We start from the raw sequence: 15,932 nt of genomic DNA, 5'->3' as shown, positions 1-15,932 counted from the left end.
GCGCAGTTTTCAAAAGTCTCTTTTTTGTTCTTTGCTTTTTTTTTTAGACAAAACAAAGCAAATCAATATATATTTATAAAAATAATGTCACTATATTAATTTTGTAAACAATTAACACAAGCTTAGTTAATCATAGGTTTTGTCTAAACTTTAGTTTTTCTTTTTTAGCGTAAAACCGAAAGTATCTCAAGCAATTTCTCCTTCGTCGCAAAAGTTACTCTGATTCATCTGCGCATGCCTGCACTCCTTAGATTTCGGCTTTTCTGGAAGGCTAGACTCTCGCGGCAAATAATGAGGGTAACCTCGTATTTTGAAACAATGATAGTGCCCGTATTTTTTGGCGAGAGAAAGACACGTAAAATTTACGTCGATTTTTTACAGTGTGGAACTCTCGATCGACTGTGTTGGAGTGTTCGTTGTTGCAATTGCCAAGCTCTTTCCACATGAATGGAGATATCTTAGAGTTTTGCAAGATAAATCTACATCATAACACACTTTCAGTGAGAGCTTGAGGTTGTTACATGAAGGCGCCGATTTCTCCAGTCAATTTCAGAGCGAGCTTCCATTCATAACATTACTACGCTTATGCGGTTCAGAAGTTGATTTGCGCTGCATGTGACTATGCAAGGTGGAGAATCTTATTTCCCAATTATTAGCCGTGGTTTCCTTTGCCGCGTGTCCTTTTGCTTGCTGTGGATGCAGATATCTGTGACAGCGTATAGTGCGCTGAGACCTGCATTACAACAACACTGGATAATCCTGCAAACGTAATTTGTCTAGTAGCCTATGAGGCTGCACGCAACTGGCGGTGCACTTTGAAAACCGAGACATGTGCATGCTTTTGCATCAGCAGCATCAAACACTTGATGCAACTGCCCTCGATCGTCTAGCTTCCGAATTGTGTTAACAGTGTTTTACAGAAAACTTTTATTCTTCAATAAAGGTAACAAATACAATTAATGGAAAATAAAAGCTATTTTTGCAATAAAAAGTAGGCTTTTCAATTGATAAATATAGTGGAAATGACTAGCTAAAATAATTATTGACAAGTTAGATAAGGCTACTTTCCAAGGGGTACAATGGAGCTAATTTTTTTTATTTGAGATTTTTTTAGACGTATAGCCCATGTTGCATTTGCGACGTAAGTATGCTCGGACAGTGCCGGTCGTTTCCCCGGAGAACTTTTGGACCACGTGGTCTGCAGTGAAATGAGAAATGAAGCATCCCTTTGTCACATCATGTCTTCTATACCCGGTAATATTTTTGAATCAACAGGTTTTTAGAAAGAAGGAGCTCACTGCCACGTTGGTGGAGTCTTCAGTGCGTCGTGCGACTCGGAGGACATTACATGGGGGAGACCTTCATACACAGATAGCTGCTGCTCTCATACAGGACGGCGCCGCATGAAGTGACTGGTTGTAGTCCTGCTGAACTTTTGATGGGGCGGAAGCTCAAGACCGCACTGAACTTACTGCGACCAGATCTTCGAACTGCAGTGAATCTGAAGCGAATCTGAAACGAACGGAACAACGAAACACCGATACTCGTGGATATCCAGCCCGGGATGCCAGTGTACACCCGTAATTTCCGACCAGGCCCGAGTTGGGTGCCGGCTACCGTGGAGTCCGACCAGGGGTTTGCGTCGTCGCTGCGGCTATCGGATGTCCGAGTGTGGACAAGGCACCATAATCACATCCGTGGAGCACCACAACCTCACAGCTTGTCTGGTGGCCCGGGACCCTCACTCACCTCTTGCCCAAGCACGGCCAGTGTCGAATCATCTGCTGCGGACACTAGTGAACCTGCTGCTGACGCCACTGCTGCTCCAGCTGCGTGTTTTCCGGGGGTGGGCAGCAAGTTGACTACTGTTTCTGGAGACAACAGGCACCAAGATGCCCATTCCAGTACAAGGACTGGGCTCACTGTTCGTCCAGAGCCAGTGATACATTCGCAGACTCCAGTTCGTCGGGGCACACGAATAAGTAAACCGGTGGATCGGTTATCGCCTTGAAGAGTGTAATGAACAGTTACCTTGCGTTGTTTCAGGATGTTATTTGTTTTTGCTGCTAGTTTTGTATATTGGACGACTCTTTATGAGAGGGGAAGAAGTGTTGTAACCGTTGACCCGGCAGGGGGCGCCGTCGCGCCCCTGATAAATAAACGTGCGGCAGCAGTTCCTGCAGGGTTTCTGCATTGAGACTCGAGCTGGGTGTCGTCAATAATGACATTGGTTGGCTCTGACTGAGGGGGGGGGGGGGGGGCACAGGACGTGATGTTGAGCAGCGTGCAGTCGGCTGGCGCTCTAACTGCAGAATTGTCTGCAACAACCGGTCAATGTAGTCTGAAAGGTCAAACATGACGTCACTATATGGCCTTGTGTTGACAACAGAATAGGTGACCGGCGTTTGACAGCAGCCGCAAAGAACTCTAGGTATTCTTCACTTCCGGTTCGTAGCTAGCAGCCGACGCAGCCCCAGGACGGCTATGGAAGCGTGTGGGGGTGTTGAAACCCGATCAATCTGGGCCACCTTCCTCTGCTGCTGGGTGACTTACGCACTTCTGAACGTCTCAAGTTACTTCTACGGATATGTTAAGTAGTAGTCGGTACGCAGAAGCATCGAGAACAGCCACGGAAGCGCAGAGCGGGTGCGGCCGGTGGCAAGCTGCACTCGCACCGCGCTTTCCGGGTCTTCGCATGAAAACTCAGGTTAGATGTTTCGTTTTCCTTTTGAGCCAGCGTTTTTCATTTGGGTTCTGTTTATTTTTGGTGGTTACGTTAGATCACATCACGACTGAAATAGGTGCGAATGTAAACCGTAGGACGCGGCCAGCTGAAATGCCCGATCGGAGGTCTGGTGTACTTTTCTCATTTTGTTAGAACACCTGAGACTGGGTAAGAAAATCTTGAAGCAATCAAAAGTTGAGGACAGGGAAAGAAGTCGGTCAGACGGCGTCTCAAACTCAACTAATATGTTTTCTCGCGCGATTGAAACGCCACTTACGTACACAAGTTAGTTTCGATGACATCTGACTACAGTGACAATCCTTGCTTTTTAACACTAAAAGTGGTTTGCTCTCTATATTTGTACAGCCTTGATGGAGATACGCCTCAACGGGTTATCGGTCTCTTAGCCGTAGATGAGAAATTTAGCCAGTGCAGTACAACCACTAACCTGGGTTTTCTAACGTGCATCACGCAGTAGCGATCACACGGACCCGTGCCGGTACGAAACTCATCCAGATCGAAACGGGCGGGGGCGGTGGGGAACCGAACCCAGGAGGTTCTCATCGCAAGCTTTCGCTCCACGCTCCGAGCTGAGACGCGTTAGCCCACTCGGCCACTTCCTCCCCTGCTTTTTAACACTCACGCGTTTTTGGTACTTAAACTAGGTTGTCCCCCGTGAACTACCCATAACCCCCTCCCTCTCACGTTTTATTTTAAATGATGTCGAGCAAGAAAGCATGCATGAACGCGCACCGATTTTGATATGAGCTACGCAGGGTCGTACTACCGCTTCATTATCAGTCAATATGAAGGTGCTGCCCATTTGCTTTTACTTCGTTATATTACAGCAAGCTGACCTGTTCATTCGTTTATTTATATTACAGTAAGCCACCCATTCACCGCCGCTTCGCGGAAACAGTCTGCGGCGGCTCATTACAGAAAAAGTTAATCCGAGCTGTCGATATAAGAATTAAACGGCCTAGCGATGGCACTGTATGTCGACGAAACGTCATGCCATGAACTGATTGCCTGCGAGATCGCATCTCGCGTTCTCGCGAATGACTTGTACGAGAAGCAGTGCTCACCCCTTCGCGGATTAATCGACACCTTTATGGTGGATGCCAAAAGACTGTTAGAGGTCGTTATTTCCCGCAGCCCCTACCTAAAGACAGAACACGTTCTACTGGCCTGTAACAATATTGGCCGCGCATAAACGGTCACCGACGTTTGTCTGTCACAGGTCACTTCCCTCCATCACTCGTTTAACAGCGACGGCCCATCGTTGCTTCCATGCTTTGTTTCACGGGAACTGGAACATCTTATGCCTCTATGGCTTGCGTTAGAACAACGTACCGCGGAACTGTGAACCATTTTTATCGCGAATACAGCACGGCTACCACGCCTAGAAGGGCTCTCGATGCAGCTGGACGCACCACGACCGGCATCGGAAGAACCGGAACCGTGAAGTCACGTGGTGCCTCGCTTCGGATGACGAAACTTCCGGCTCAAACGCCGGTCACCTATTAGAAGAAGATGCTCCAAATGCTTGGGGTGCACATGAAATGATTGAGCATGCGAGATTTTGAACCATATTTTGGACAAGTGTTGTCTGCTGTATACTGTAGTAGAAGGCACATTTGCATTCTCCTACCTGAGAACTAAAAGCGGGAAATATACAGGTCAGATAGGGCAGCTGCAGGAGGTTTGGTTATGCTGCCCCGTATCCCAGAGCAAAAACTGTGCCTCACTGAATGTATTCAGCACAATGTTTACAGATACGAGTCAGAAAGACCTAACTAGCAAGTGCTCCAGTTGTACAGAGGCGCACGGAAATTGACAAAAAGAAAATAGTGTATTCCCGTGCCAATGTCATTAAGATTATTAGTTTCAAGTGTTTCTACAGGAACATCCCCGCGGGGGGCACCTGTGAAAGCAGGTATTTGGAGAGTGGCGTCCCCACGGACCCCGAGACCCGCAGGGGGCGCCTGCACCTCGGGTGCTAGCTTGCTTGGTGAGTAGCGTCACCACGGACCCCAGCCACGTGGGCCACCATACCAGCACGCAGAGGGCACGTACTTTTGTAGGTGCTTGGTGAGTGGCGTAACTACCAACCCCGAGCCATGTGGGTTCGCCCACCCACCTCTGGCTGTGCGTGGCGTACCCGTGTCCGGGGAAAGGGGGACCCTGGTGGTTGAGCTGAGCCCGGGGTATGTTTGAACCCTTGGGGGCTCCCCGGGGGAGGCAATACACCGCTTCGACCCCTGCTTCTCGTAGAGGGGTGTCCTGGCTTGGCCCGACCAGGATGATTCAGTCAGTCGCCTTTTCTACCCTCTTCTACCTTCTTTCACTTTTCTTTCCACCTCTTTCTTTTTTCTTCTGCACTCTCTTCCTTCCTTTTTCACCTTCTCAGGCGGCAAGGGCTAACCTTGAGTGGAAACAGGTCCTGTCCCTACATCCACACTCGGTTATAGTGCCCGGGCAGCACTGGTAGAGTAATTGTGTCAGCCAAGCCTTTCTTGTAATGGCACATTACCTACCTTCTCGTTGGGCTCCGAGGTGGGCGGTGCACCCGGGCACTGAACTTTCCTCCGATCTTCGTGGGTTCCAGGCAAAAAACTACTGATCGGGCCCTGAAAAGGGTACGCACCGAAGCAAAAGTCCATCCCTCAAAACGTATTGAATTCCTAAAATTCCCAAAGTTTCTTGTATTACACTCGGAAGACAAAAAGCCACTTGGAAAGTTATCCCCTTTCCTCGTATCAAAAGTTCTTGAAGGTATTGTTGGAGTGAATTTTAATGCCAAAAAAAGATGGCATCGGGTGACCTTGTTGAAATTAATACAAAACAACAAAGTGAAACTCTCCTAGCTTTGAACGCCGTCGCAGACTACAAAGTTAGCGTAACACCCCATCGCAAGCTAAACACCATACAGGCAGTCATCTCTGAGGATGACTTGCTTGAAACATCCGAGGCAGAAATTGTTGAGGGCCTTTCTGGTCAAGGGGTTGTAGCTGCGCGCCGCATCACCATCCGCCGAGATGGTGTTGAAAGAAAAACCAAACACATCATCCTGACCTTTGACTCGACCACACTACCTGAAACTCTGAAGGCAGGCTATCTGCAGTTCCGTGTACGGCCCTATGTGCCGAACCCTCAGAGGTGCTTCAAGTGCCAACGGTTCGGCCATGGGTCACGGAGCTGTCGGCGAGCCGACACTTGCGCCAAGTGCTCCAGAAGAGAGCATGCTGCTGACACCTGCGACAATAATCCGAAATGTGCCAACTGTGACGGTCCTCACCTGGCATACTCTCGCTCCTGTCCTTTGTTGAAGCAAGAGAACGAAGTTCTCACTGTAAAGGCAAAGGAAAATATTCCCTATCATAAGGCCAGAAAACGTTTTTCTTTCCTGGCAGAAGGTGGATATGCCGAGGTCGTGCGTACTGGACCTGCACGGCCAGTAATGGCATCGGCGGGAACACAGACGACTCCGGACGATCTGCGGGTCCCGTCGAAGTCCCCACCCAAACCCGGAGGAATGGTGCCAGCGGCACCATCTTCGAAGCCCGGGGAGGGTGCTGGCCCGCCAGCATCCACCCTCCAGCAGGGGATGGCCCCCCCTGGTTCTGTGTTCTCCCGGGGCCGGGGTGAGCCACCCCGAACCACTGCCCCGAGGGAGCCTGGTGAGACGTCGAAGCAGTTGGCCCCTAGGGGTCAACTGACGACACCACCGGAAGAGCCCATGGAAGAGTGTGGGCTCAGATCCGACGACGAGGCTATCCTCTCGGGATCGGAGTCCTCCCTCGCTGCTCCGACTACCTCTAGTGGGAAGCGGAATGATTGCACGAAAAAGAAAAACGCTCCGCGCATAAAAATTGATTTTAAACCATAGTAACCTGTTTCTAGCCATTTTTGCAGTTTATAAGTTAAAGTTTATTTTAATTTTAGCACTGCTATGACTAAACAATTAGGTATCATGCAGCGGAGCTGTCGCGGCCTTCTTCGTAATATTGATGACATTAATTTTTTTCTTGATGAGCGTCGTCCTGTGGCACTCTGTTTGCTGGAAACCTATCTGAATGACAAACACACACAGGTGTTACGCCGACACCAATTTTTTAGGAAGGACCGCCTTTCTCCTGACCCTTCATTGCCCGTTTTCTCGAACGCGAACCGTGGTTTAAAGTTAATTATTGTCCCTAGAAGGGGGAATTCTAGGTCACGTGACTTGGAGAGCAGGGGAGCCGAGGGAGGAGCAGTACCTAGAAGCAAAATGGCCGTGGCGTCGCTCAACGAGGGCTAATAATTCTGCTTGGTTCTGCTGAACATTCATTTCGATCCGGCTGTTATATTAATGACGCACCATCAACCTATTAGCACGTCAAGCAAAGCGGTAGTTCAGAGGGACTACTAAACTAACCGACGGCAGCATTCCGCGAACGCATCACTCTTCAGCAGTCCGGGATCCAAGACATATGACGGTACATAAGCTTTGCAAGTGTTTTTATGGTGAGTAAAAAAAATGTTTTGCGAACGAGTGTTGGTATATATTTATTCTAACACGTTTAATTTGTTACACTATGCATGCCAACTCGTGAGCAGCGATCACTTTGCGGAGAAAGGGGGTTATCCACAATAAAGTCTTCATTCCTGGTGAACAGCTGGGACATTGTACTGTTTTTTTTTTGTTCGCAGTGCGCCGAGAGTATGCCGACAGCATCGAGGTTTCTACATATCCCCGGTGGCCAGCGATTCAACGGTGACGAGAAGATTAGCTTCTCGTCACCGGTGGATCGGTTGGGCAAATGGAAAAGAGGGCAAACAGTTGAGATCAGCAGGAATCGCAGAAACGTGCGTTGCAAGGAACAAAAACGAGACTACAGCACCGGCGTTGCCAGACTGGAAGGAACACGGGAAAGTTATGCGTTGTTTATGGCGAAACATGTTAAAGGAAATGTTTTTTAGATTTTCGAATATTCGTCGACAAACTATGGCATAGTAGCTAAACTTTTTTCGTACCATTGGAAGCAAATAAATTGGTCTTCAAGTACAGCATTACTATATTTTGACTTAAAATACCATACTAGATCGATAACAACCAGCGGAAAAAGAGGATAAACAAAATGACTGGCTTGTTTCACCGATAGATGGCGCATCTTATTGCTCAATCAAAAATATTTATTGTTGTTCTTTATCCAGTCGTTTGTTACAGTACCTAGGTACTTTTTCCTTTCTAGGCACCGTGGTTTACCGAAATGGTTTTACCATCGCTTTGAGAAAACCGGCACTGGTGGGGTCGCAGTAGTAGTGCAGAGCGGTGTTGTGTGTGCTCAGGTTCCTCTACAAACACCACTCGAGGCAGTAGCAGTTGGGGTTCTCCTTGACCCATTCATCACCCTCGTCTCTCTCTACCTGCCACCCAACGTTCCACTGCAGCTCCACGAACTACAAGGACTCATAGATCAGCTGCCTAAGCCTTTTTTAATTCTAGGTGATTTTAATGCCCACCACCCTTTGTGGAGTAGTGTTCGTCAGGATTCCCGTGGTGGAGTTATAGAACGACTTTTATTATCCTCCGGGCTCTGTCTTCTGAATAAAAAGGAGCCAACGTTTTTTAGTGCTGCTCATAACACCTTTATATCAATAGACCTTTCCATATCATCACCAGCTTTACTTCCGTGCTTTTCATGGAAGGTTTTAGATAATCCATTTTGCAGCGATCATTTCCCCATAATTTTAGAAAGCTCAATACCCCTTCCTTCGCTTTAGACCCGCCTTCCAAAGTGGAAGTTAGAGAAGGCTGACTGGGCTCTTTTTGGTTTAAATGCGTACTGGATCCATCGCTTTTTCGCAGTATGTCCCCCAAAGGAGGCGACGGTGTTTGTCACTGAATGTCTAATTAATGCTGCTGCATCTTCTATTCCGCAAACATCTGGCGTCCTACCCCGGAGATGCAATCCCTGGTGGAATGAGGACTGCACAGTCACTCACAGGAAACAGAACCAGGCATGGGGTATATTTCGCCGTTATCCCACTGCTTTGAACGTGATTGAATTAAAAAAAATTTAGGGCCAAGGCACGTTGGACACGGAAACAGGCAAAGAGGACATCATGGGAAAAATATATATCTTCTCTAAATAGCTTTGTCCCAGCTAAAGAAGTTTGGGATCGCTTGCGGAAAGTTCGAGGAGATTACCAATCTTTCCGAACTCCTCTGTTTTCTTCCTCCTCTGTATCGTTGAAAGATCAAGCAAATGTTCTTGGGGAGCATTTCCATCTTATTAGTAACTCCCCTAATTTTAGCGAAAAATTCAAGAAGTTCCAGTCGACTGTTGAAAAGCAGCCCATCTCGATATCAGAGGGTGGTTCATTTTTTTACAATAGACCATTCAAAATGTGTGAACTCAAAGTCGCTCTGGGTGCAAAGAAGCAGTCTGCACCAGGGCCAGACAGACTCCACTATGAAATGTTGAGGAAACTGTGTCTGAATCTATGAACGGTCTGTTAACTTTCTTTAATCATCTATGGCAAGCAGCTGCCTTTCCTCTTTGCTGGAAACATGCCCACATAATCCCTTTCTTGAAACCTGGGAAAGACCCTTCCATTCCTACGAGCTATCGTCGCATCTCACTCACAAGTTGCTTAGGAAAGACTTATGAGCGGCTTGTGAATCGTCGTCTTGTCCATTTCTTAGAGACAGAATATTTTTGATGTAAACCACTGCGGCTTTCGGGAGGGACGACCGACCACTGATCATTTGGTTCGCCTAGAGACGGCTATACGTGAGGCATTTGTGCACCGGCAGCATCGTGTCTCAGTATTTTTGATTTACACAAAGCATATGATACCGCATGAAGGTACGGAATACTTCGTGACTTGTACAACTCTGGTGTGCGGGGCCGCATGCTTCAGTGCATACAGAGCTTTCTCAGCGAAAGAACCTTTCAAGTCCGATTGGGCTTCACACTGTCAGATGTTTTTTCTCAAGAAAATGGTGTTCCTCAAGGAGGAGTGTTGAGCGTTACCCTCTTTGCTGTAAAGATTAACAGTCTAGCTAAGGTTATGCCATCATCAGTAACTTACCCTCTATATGTGGATGATGTGCAAATCTCTTTGTCTTCCTGTAACCTCTCCAGTTGTGAACGACAGTTGCAACTTACAACCAATAGAATTTGTAAGTGGGCAGACGAAAATGGCTTTAAATTTTCTCCTGAAAAAACAGTCTGTGTTCCTTTTTCATTACGCCGGGAATCGTCTCTTGATCCTGCCTTGCATCTTAATAGCATTGAAATATCAGTCCAGCAAGAACACATATTGTAGGGTGTGATTTTTGATAAGAAACGTGCCTTTGTGCCCCATCTGAAAACTTTAAAATGGAAATGCTTGAGGTCATCAAGCATCCTAAAGGTGCTGTCACATATGTCGTGGGGTTCTGATTGGCGCTGTCTCCTGCAAAGTATAACTCCTTAGTTCGATCCCGTCTCGACTATGGTGCAGTAGTATATGGGTCAGCGCGGCCATCTGCTCTTAAAATGCTTTACCCAATACACCACCTTAAACTACGACTTTCTACAGGTGCATTTCGCACATCTCCTGTGAAGAGTTTGTATGTTGATACGCATCAAATGTCCCTCGAGAAATGAAGGCAGTACCTCAGCGTCTCTTATGCTTACAAAGTATTCTCAAATCCAAAACATCCCTCCTGCAGTGCCCTTTATACTTGCAGAAGTTCACAGCTTTCGAAAACAAGCCAAGCATTGTTAGACCTTGAAGCCTCCGTTTGCAAAGTACTTGCCAATCTCTTAATATTCCCCTTCATGAAAACCTCTTGCTTAAAAACACTCATAGGGTTGCTCCTTGGGATGCTCTGCCAATTTTCTGTGACTGGTCACTCGCAAAATACAGTAAGAGGGTCGTTTCACCACAAATCCTCCGGCAGAAGTTCCTCTCCGTGCAACGAAAATATGCAGACTACCTGGAGTTTTATGGAGATGGGACCAAATGGTCGTCTTTTGTAGGGTGTGCTCTGTATTCCGCCTCCTACAGCAAAGCCAAGCTAGTTGATTGTAGGGCAAGCATTTTCACCGCAGAGCTTTATGCTACTTTACTAGCGGTCGAACATATTCTCGACAATAGTATAATGAAAGCTGTAATTTTTGTCGACTCACAAAGTGCCTTATTGGCTGTGTCCTCCCTGATGCCCACAAAGAACCTCCTTGTACAACTTCTACATGGTAAGATCAACAACGCCCTGCGACGCGGTCGGGGCATCACGTTCTGCTGGGTGCCCAGCCACGTTGGAATTTTGGGCAATAAAAAGGCGGATAAATTGACCATGTCTGCTCGAGGCTCATCTATAACATTCAATTGCTTACCGTACCAAGATTTGAAACCACTTCTGAGGAAATCTATTTTTCTCAAATGGCACCTGGAATGGGATACAGAGAGCAACAACAAACTTCCCATTATCAAGCCCTTTCTGGGCGTTCGGGAGAGCTCTTATAACAGAGAACGTCGTGTGGAGGTTCTTCAGTGCCGTCTAAGAATAATTCACTCCCGTGTGACACATCAGTATCTGCTTCGTGGTGAGGATGTTGCACTATGTGAACATTGTGGAGAGCTCCTGACTGTTTTGCACATTTTGTGGCATTGTTCGTCCCATTAGCCACTCCGTCAATCATGTTTTCTCGAACTTTTTAAGGATCATCTCCCATTTCATCCCTCGTTTTTGCTTGGCGACAAACCTTTAGTTTCCTTCAGCCGTGTCTTAGGCTTTTTAAAACAAACTGGATATTTATACCATTTGGAAATATGTAGCCTCAAGGTAAACGTTTGTTATAGTATGCTCTAAATACGTTAAGTGTGGCGCATTATGGCCTTCGTTGCTGCTGCACCAATAAACTCCTAATCATCATCATCATCGTCATCATTCAACAGGAACATGCAAAATGCTATAGTTTTTATACAAGTTAAAAATGAGCACAATAAATACAGCCATGTACCAGCTAAGACGACGAGTTGCTCCGCAGGCCAACCAAGAAGGGCTGTAGCCATGACGAGATATGTGATGCAAGTGTGACAGAGCTTGTTTTCTTGTTCTCCGATAAAAACGAACTTTGAAGAACAGAAAAGCTTTCAGCCCATTCCCTATGGTGATGAAGCAAGAGCAGCGGAGCTGTACTATGTGCCGCCATTTCTGAGCGACAGCGTCAACCAGAAAACCGGCAGACCGGTTGTCTGGTTGCCTCCGTTGTTTATACATGGCGGTAGCTGTCCAGACGGTTGTCGAGATTTATTTGTCCACGGACACGAAACTGGGGAAACTATACCTTAATAGCTCCGCTGTAAAAAAGATTCAGGGGAAACAACTGTATGCCGCCTAAAACATGGAATCTGCGCTGTTAAACAAACTTATCACACCTTTTATCAGGTCAAACTCTTAGAAATTTGAAGCATCTGTTTATATGCTGGTGCATCTTTTGTGCTTGTGTTTACTGATGTGAACAAAAGCAAGAGACATCAGTCAGTGTTCTTTTATATCCTGTGCCTGTGTATTTGCACCACTTTCTTTTCCTGCTAATACAATGTATAGATTTGCTCAGCTGCAGAGGTTGTCACAACCTCAATAGCGGTCTATTTGAGCATTGCGCAGAAACAGTGGCCGGCGACAATGATAGGACATGGGAGGTGCTTCTGGGCTATTCATAACCCGTACCAGACTATAGAAGTCTGCAAGAGCATGGTATGCTGTGGCAACCCCGATGGTTGCCAGAACTATTGAAGCTTTGGCTAGTCAGTGGCAACACATAAACAGTGTGGAGACAACGGACAGAGAGCAGGCACGAAGCCAGGGGGAAGGCCCATGGGGCCCGACCCCCCCCCCCCCCCCGAAATATTCCATTTTGCTGGGACCTCCTCTCCCCTCTCCCCCTTATACAGCATTTTGTCATGGGTCGCCCCCCCCCTCCCCTCCCCCCCGAAACGAAACTCTGGCCACGTGCCTGACAGAGAGGCATCCTTGTTTCCAGTAAGTCTCTAACTCTGTCTGTTGTGTTTGCTCTGTTTATCTGCTATTGAAGACTTTCACAAATCAAGATGATAGTGTGTTTGTCATGCTTGCTCCACTTGTTCTAAAAGAAAATAAGTATATTCACTGTATGTGGCATCCTCCATGAGTTCTTGCACCACTGGTTCTCCACCTTGCGCCTTCGGATATTGTCTTTTTCATTGTGGTTCTCCATCTTTTGTTTTTCGCTGCTTTCTGTTTGAATATTCATTGTAATGCAGTGCTGCTATGAAGGTCGCTGAAAGGGGAAATTTAGAACTATTTTTGAAATATTGTCACGAATGACAGAGAGAGGCAAGGAAAATAATGTTTAATGGGACAAACTAATACCCAAAACAGAAGAGAATAACAGTACGTCGCGGATGTTGAATCTCGGCACAACAGCCAGGACAAGTGATAGCCATAGACGGACTGTCTGCAGCCACGGGTGAACTCTTTTATAGCCATCGCGTAGTGCCCAGGAAGTACTAGAAATAGAATAACACAATGTACAAGCGGAAAATAAGGGGAATATGCAAGTTCTTTCTAGAATCTTCGAGAAACTAGATGAGGAATAAAAAAAATAGAATAAAAGGTGCTTCCGTGGCTGGGATTTTAACCCAGCGCTGCTGCGTGGAAGCCGGGCACGCTATCCACTACGCTACGTCGGCCGCTTGGGAATACCGCATTATTAGGAAGCTCAATAATCCAATCCATACCTTGCATCCATGATGCTGTGCGAGTAGGCCACAGACTTGGGGGCAAACTGGATCAATGTCGAATGAAACGTCTTGACGCTAAACGTTTGACCCTCTGATGACAGCTGTTTGACATCTTTTAAAAAGGACTTTGATGCCAGAATAGTGGCCAGGCGGTCGTGGGTATCAGTTCCTTCAAACAGAAAATTAATATTGTAAATTCAACTTTCCTAGGGGAATCTGCAATTGACAAAGCATGCGTTGGCTATTCTACCTACAGATTCTGTTGAAATTTTACCAGAGGTCCACTATGTCTCTGCATAAGCTTGCAAATTCGTAGAAGACTAAAATTCCTCGAGCATCACCACTCCAAGAAGTACTATCCGTGGCAAAATATAGCCATTTCTTCCCGCTTTTAGAATCCAATAAGTAAAGATAACCGTCTTTTTAATTTTATAAGAATTAGTACCTACAACTTTACATAGTGAAAAAATTGTAAGGGTGCAGGCGTGCTGGTGGAAGTTAACCATAGTTTTGTTTAACCCGAGACTGGGGTATTTCGGAAAAGGGAGGAGAAGAAAAGAGGCCACAAGGAGGCGACGTCGTTTGAGACGTCGCCTCCTTGTGGCCTCTTTTCTTCTCGTCCCTTTTCCGAAATACCCCAGTCTCGGGTTAAACAAAACTATGGTTAACTTTACATAACTTGATGCCTACATGCACATGGAATCCAAGGAATAATAGAATACCCACATTTTCCACCCGAGCTGTTCATAGGCATAGCTGCCGCATTGTCAAATACACACAACCTCTTTCCTGCTTCACTGACTAGATTCATTTGCATATCAGAATTTCTATTGAACAGAGTTAAAAGCATCCCTCTTATCGGAGACACACAAGCTTTCTTTTAAACCGATCGAAGATGTAAGAAAGGATAAACATTGAGGAAAGGAAGTGAACAACCACTTCTTTGAGGTAGCGACGAACAAATATGAAATTACAAGAGCGAGCAGCAGATTAAAGGTGCCAAATACCGAAAGAAGGGAAATGTCATCTCTGGCTTGAGAAATTCGACTTCAGGCTTCGTCAGGAGCAATGAGGGGGTAGAAACATTGTTTTTTACGCTGTGAATGGCAAACACCTCTATGATTTACCGGCTATATCTTCTATTATGAGCCCCCCCCCCCCCCCCCAGAAAAAAAAAAAAAAGATTCGTGTCTCATAAAAACAAGGGCTGCACTCGGTGTAAGATTGAGCGTGTGTGACAATGGGATGAAAGGAATCGGGTGATACCTTGATCTAGGGCGGGTCCCCATCCTAAATGTTTTTTCTTTCTTACATCTTCGACCTCAAAACCAACACGCTCCTAGAACGCATATTTCTTAGAAACATGCTTCAGTTTTATTCAACCCTTCTCCAAGAGTGAAATTGCTTCTGAGCAAGGAAAGTCTGGACATCATGTGGGAGAATGCGGTAATAGGATGAGGGAAAGTCGAAGAAAAAGAGTGAGTAATAATCTTCTCAAATTCTGGACCTTTGCAACCTGTATGTATCAGACCAATGTCCTGGCACGAATTCATAATTTACATTCGAAAGTGCATTAAAAGCAGCGCATATGCATGAACAATGTCTTAAAACAGTAATATCAGTATACTAAGGCCAGTAGTGTGATGCAGGCACGAAAACTTTATCTCTGCACTTCTGATTATGCCGAAATCACCTGCCTTGTGTGATCTATTGTCTACGGTGAAGAGGGCCATGCTCGCAGGCTGGGAAGATCTCATTGTGGCCAGTGTGTACGTCACCGATGTTGTTTAGCATTGACAACCACTTTGCCTGCATGGATTCTCCATCTCCTCCACTAGTGGCTGCATAGTGGTACAGATGTTTGGTGATACTTTTTGTCCACAAGCCAATTCTCTCAAAACTTTTGCGACAGCATGCAGTCATCAGCTTTTTGTTTTTATCCCTGAAAATAGAAAAAATTTATAGTGTACCGAAAATTACGTATTTCATCTTACTTTTCTAGGCAGTTATAAGCATACTTTTTACTTCAGACGTATCCGGAACCCAAAGTCTAAAGATACGTCGGACGTATCCGGATCCCAAAGTCTAAAGATACGTCGCACGTACCCGGATCCCAGAGTCTAAAGATGCGTAGGACGTACCCGGGACTCGGAGTCTTTGAGCATAGCGGCGATTCACATTCAAGGTGTTCGAGCACCAAGTAGTATGCCGTATGCATCGCCGACCCTGAGCTCAATGGACTCAACCGGCTCAGCTGTCGAGTTTTGAGAGCAATGCTCAAAAGAGAATTCGAAACTTACGAGACATAAAACGTTGCGTGCCGTTTCCGGCCGTTTTCTTCTCTGGCAGTCGAAGTTTCGTTTAGCAAGTTTTCAGTATGGTGCCTCGAAAGCGTCTCTGACTGGGGAGTTCACCGCGTCCAAAAAAAGTGGTCCAAAAAAAG

The 15,932-nt window shown here is 46.3% G+C and overlaps 1 pseudogene; it reads right to left on the bottom strand.

Annotated features, from left to right (window-relative positions):
• Positions 1-1,919: 1,919 nt before the first annotated feature.
• On the bottom strand, positions 1,920-15,707 carry LOC121837349 (annotated as a pseudogene).
• Positions 15,708-15,932: the final 225 nt, after the last annotated feature.

The sequence above is a fragment of the Ixodes scapularis genome, unplaced genomic scaffold (assembly GCF_016920785.2).
Source record: "Ixodes scapularis isolate PalLabHiFi unplaced genomic scaffold, ASM1692078v2 PGA_scaffold3__209_contigs__length_174095766, whole genome shotgun sequence".
Lineage (NCBI taxonomy): Eukaryota > Metazoa > Arthropoda > Arachnida > Ixodida > Ixodidae > Ixodes > Ixodes scapularis.
This window is presented reverse-complemented; position numbering and strand designations above follow the sequence as displayed.